General features: G+C 33.2%; 1 pseudogene across 1 annotated transcript; it reads left to right on the top strand.

Moving 5' to 3' along the window:
- The first annotated feature begins 265 nt into the window (after positions 1-265).
- On the top strand, positions 266-4,540 carry LOC143542450 (putative inactive purple acid phosphatase 27; annotated as a pseudogene). Its single transcript, XR_013136905.1, has 12 exons — positions 266-439; positions 1,269-1,360; positions 1,461-1,530; positions 1,697-1,819; positions 1,917-2,009; positions 2,105-2,234; positions 2,699-2,780; positions 2,848-2,980; positions 3,068-3,273; positions 3,455-3,580; positions 3,646-3,955; positions 4,118-4,540. The product of XR_013136905.1 is annotated as a putative inactive purple acid phosphatase 27 (transcript).
- Positions 4,541-5,410: the final 870 nt, after the last annotated feature.

The raw sequence follows: 5,410 nt of genomic DNA, 5'->3' as shown, positions 1-5,410 counted from the left end.
CAAGACAGGATGTTAAATATTAGATCACTTATATCATAGTGCAGGTGAAATTCTCACTACTAGAAATATTTTTTTTTATTTATGTATTTTTTTTTGGCATTTTGGATGTTGGATCACATTGCCTAACAACTTAATCATTAACAATCTTTAAAATATATAATATTTTTCATCACAATATTGTTGATCATTATATGTTATTTATAGGTATAAAACAAAAGGTCTTGTACGTCTGATGTGTACTAAAGTGTTTGATAAAATGTGTATAATGAGTAATCTTATTTTCATGTTCTTGTTTTGGGTCTCAAATGATGTCGTTTATGGAGTTGGTCATGCTCCCATTGGTGAACAACCCCTCGCGAAAATTGCCATTCATAAAGCTGTTATCACTCTCCATGAATCAGCTTCCATTCGTGCTAACCCTTCTCTTCTCGGGTCTGATGTAAGAAAATGTTTACTCATCTTTCTTTTATACCTTAGAATTCTATTAAGTTTGATGTTATGGATGTAATTATGCACGTTTTTGTGATTATCTATAGAATTAGTTTGTTAACGGCCTAGGAATATGAAGTACCACACTATCAATTAAAATAATATTTTTTACAAAATGCAAAAATTTAAACACAGATTTACTACAAGTCAAATGAGCTATTCAACAAAGCTTAAATTGGTGTAAAATCGGGTCTTCAAAAGATTAAAGATTGGACTATATATTATTTGAGTTATAACTTATAAGTATTAATATTTGGAATTACTTTAAACGAGCTAAACGAACGATGGCACACACTTTTTGAACAACCCAAACCCACACACTTAAAAACATAATCTCTTTTGATCATTACAACCTGTGAAGTTTTTTTCTAAGATACGGTTAGAGTTTTTTAACGTTTAATCTTTCATACTAAAACAGTTAATAGTTGAGTCGAATTAATCAAACCAATATCAACCCCTTTGTTCAATGTTCGGTTGTATAAGTTTTATTGAACGTTCAAGCACTAACATTTAAACGAAAGGAAACGCGTTTAATATCCATGTTCGTTCGTTGAATATTAAGGTTATTTTTGTTCATGGTAAACAAACATACATGAAAAAATATTTGAAATATTTTAGAACGAGTATTATAAAGTATACATTGCGTTCGATGTCTCATATAATTGAATACCATTATATATTATAAAGAATTTTTTATTAATGATATGTGTTAATAAGTAACCATAAGCATGTAATTGGTACAATACCTCATAACTGTTGATATATATGCCCATATATAGGGTGAAGATACTGAATGGATCAATGTAAATCTTGAGTACCCCGAACCGACAATCGATGACTGGGTTGGCGTTTTTTCACCAGCCAATTTCAGGTAACTAGTCTTAACTTACGTATCAATTTCTTTAAATACTTGCATCTTGTGAATATTTTTAAAACAAATTCTAACACATATATGGTCATAAATTTGATAGTTCATCAGATTGTTACCCAGAAACTCGTAATCAGTCAGAGGCTCCATATATATGCACATCCCCAATAAAGGTACGGTGCCATAAATCTTGGAGCCAGTTTTAGTATTATGTTTGTTGGGGCATGTTAAAATAGAGAGCTGAATTAAGTAGAGAACCACGAGAACCATATAATACCCGTATAAAAGTATTTGTTTGTTAATACTAAATAATAACATGAAACATGTTTTTTGTAACAGTATAAATTTGCAAACCACTCCACTGTTGATTATGTTCATAGAGGAAAAGCAACACTGGGCTTTCAGATTATTAACCAACGTGCAGATTTCTCGTTTGCGTTGTTTACAGGAGGGTTTGAAAATGTACGTGAGTCGAGTCATTACTTAACTCCACCACATTTGTGATTTGTTATTAGAATGATTTTGAAATATACATCTGATTATGTTTTTGAAATCACAGCCAAAGTTGGTGGCTGTTTCAGACCCTATATCATTCGCAAACCCGAAGGTCCCTCTGTATCCTCGTCTTGCTCATGGAAAGGCTTGGGATGAGGTACGTTTCATCTTTCATCGGTAACTTCTTATGTGTCCATTTTATTTTATTTTGTTCTTTATATTTAAGATGTCATATGTTATGTGATTGTTTAGATGACAGTAATGTGGACGAGTGGCTATAACATTTATGAAGCTACACCGCTTGTTGAGTGGGGTAGGAAAGGCCATAACAAAAAGCTTTCTCCGGCTGGAACATTGACCTTCACCCGTGGTAGCATGTGTGGTAAGTTGTCATCTTATAGAGACTGGTGTTTATAAGCTGGTCAAACCGGCCAAACTGAAGCAAGTTGGCCGGTTTGAGATCCATTTTTTTTTGTTTTGACGGTCTATTGTAAAGGTTTAACAGTTTGGTCGGATTTGGAACCACGAATCGATCATTTAGCTCTTATTTGTACATACATTTCTTCCATTTATGGAATATATGTAGTTATGTATATTCATTATATTAATGAATTTTATTTATCATTGTGAAATTTTTTATTACAAACTAATGATTTTGAAAAATAAATTATACAAATTGGCTCAAATTACTAAGTGGTAAAACTAGTTGATTTGATCTGTAAGTTCCCAAAATTGTGGTTGGTGATTCCTTCTGGTAAAATAGGCCTCACTAGACAGCGAACAACCCTATAACATATGTTAAAAAAAATGTGGCAACAGTAAACGTATATTTTAATGGTTGTATAGGTGTGCCTGCACGTACTACTGGATGGCGTGACCCTGGTTTTATCCACACTAGTTTCTTAAAAGAACTGTGGCCCGGTACCGTGTACGTCTGATCTTTATACTTTCAGATCGATATTTGCATCTTCATTTGTGTATAAAAATGTTTTCAGATATGAATACCGCATGGGGCATCTTCTTAAAAATGAACAAACCATTTGGAGTAAAATATATTCATTTAAATCATCACCGTATCCAGGCCAAGACTCGTTGCAGCGTGTTATAATATTTGGAGATATGGGAAAGGTACAATCAACAAAAAATTGATTGAAAGAAAAGAAACAAATTGTACAATTAAAAAAATTTCTCATCGTTATGCTATCATCATACTAGGCCGAACGTGATGGCTCAAACGAGTATGCCAACTATCAGCCATGATCGCTGATTACTACAGACCAATTAATCAATGACAATAAAAACTATGATATAGTTTTCCATTTAGGAAATTTGGCATATGCAAATGGATTTCTCTCACAATGGGATCAATTCACCGCACAAATTGAGCCCATTTCATCAACAAAACCGTATATGATTGCAAGGTTCGTATAATTGCCTCTCTTATGAATAAAATTGTACCATTTATCAAATTATACAATTTTTAAGGGTTGTGCATAGTTTAGAAAACAAAGTTCTCGAGGCTTTTGTAAGTCATAAAGCTCCTTATACATCAAGCATAGATAATGAAGTCAAGTTGTGTAAAAGAATTTATATATCCTGCAGTGGCAACCATGAACGTGATTTTCCCAATTCCGGATCTTTCTATGACACTCCGGATTCAGGTGGGGAGTGTGGTGTGCCAGCCGAGACCATGTACTACGTTCCTTCATATAACAGAGCTAAACTATGGTAAAAACAGATACATATATATTTTTTCGAACAAATTAGTTGTGTTTTGACTCAAACTTTTACAGGTACTCAACGGATTATGGAATGTTTCACTTCTGTATAGCGGATTCAGAGCATGATTGGAGGGAGGGTTCGGAACAATATTCATGGATAGAGAAATGCTTAGCATCAGTTGATAGACAAAAACAGCCATGGTTGATATTTGCAGCTCATCGTGTTCTCGGTTATTCATCAAATAGGATGTTAGCCAATGAGAGTGCATTTGAAGAGCCCATGGGTAGAGCACGCTTACAAAAATTATGGCAAAAATATAAGGTGGACATTGCATTCTATGGGCATGATCATAACTATGAAAGAACTTGTCCTATATATCAGGTACTAGTACTTTTCCTTCTTCAATAACCAATACTTGTTAATAAATCAAGAATACATGTAACTTTTTAAAAGAAATAATGAAACATAATATAACCTCATTAAATGCAAAATCTGTGTAATTTACTCTCAAGAATATTGACTTATTTATTATTGTTTATGTAGAATCAATGTGTTAACTCGGAAATATATGATTATTCTGGTATCGTGAACGGGACAATTCATGTTGTGGTGGGCGGTGGAGGGAGTCCGTTGTCGAATTACACTGAGATTAATACGCATTGGAGTCTGTATAAAGATCACGATTGGGGTTTTGTGAAATTAACCGCTTTTAATCACTCGTCACTTTTATTCGAGTACAAGAAGAGTATTGATGGAGAAGTTTATGATAACTTCACAATCTCAAGGGACTATAGAGATGTGTTGGCATGTGTACGAGATGGTTGTGAAGCTACCACCACTTTGGCAAATTAGTAAATCGAATTTAAGGGGAATAATTTTTCTACTTGTTGTAACACGCTCAATTTTATGACTCAAAAAATATTAAACATGTGAATGTGTTATTCAACTTTACATGAGCTCAAACCCAAAATCGCTTTAGATTAATTAAAACTACTTTAAAAAAAGTATATAGAGTTTAATTCCCTAATTGTAAACAACCAACGCTTCCAAAAGTTTTGCGTTCGATGATTCACCATGAGACTTGATCTTGATCTTGATCTACCTCATGTTTGAAATGTATATTAACTAACTATGATATGATAAATGAGAACATGTGATATTACACACAAAGAAATGGTTTTAACCCAAAACGATATTTTAGCAGAGTATAATTATTATTGAACTCAATCTTTTGTTTAATCAACATAACCTCCTTAAATCATATAAGTAAACCATAATTATAAACTTGAAATTTCAAAGTTTTATAAGATAAATCCAAAATATAGGAAGTTTTGAAAACAAGGCTGGTCAACGAGTAAGTGATAGGTTACTCTACTCATACTGGACTGTTCGCGAAAGATTAAAAATGTTAGGTATAGATTTTTTATCCTCAGGATGAGCTACGATTTAAGGATTCTGAGCTATCCTGTCAACGCTAATATTCCGAGGATGATATTTGACTAATTCAATTGTCATATATTACTTATATTTGTTTTGCAGATAAGATCACGTGCTAAATATGCTAATTTGAACGTGGACTTACAAGTCAACGGCAAATGCTTGGACTTCGTTAATTGGAACGTGGGCAAGCAACGGATTATGGAAGAAATAGTCTAGGGTTTCCGGATTATTCGGGATAACAGTTGTAACTTTTTTCTTATATAAACGAGCTGATAATATCATTAGAACACACACCTTCACTTACCTAGCTACTAGCATACACTGTAACACATAGTTTACGATCACTTATCAGCTCCACCACTTGTAACCACCATTTTATTATTAATAAAGTGACGG

This window comes from Bidens hawaiensis, unplaced genomic scaffold (assembly GCF_021521415.1).
Source record: "Bidens hawaiensis isolate Kalapana, Puna unplaced genomic scaffold, B.hawaiensis_p1.1 tig00012849_1, whole genome shotgun sequence".
Taxonomy (NCBI): Eukaryota; Viridiplantae; Streptophyta; class Magnoliopsida; order Asterales; family Asteraceae; genus Bidens; species Bidens hawaiensis.
The sequence above is the reverse complement of the archived record's forward strand: the minus strand, read 5'-3'. Positions and strand labels throughout refer to the sequence as shown.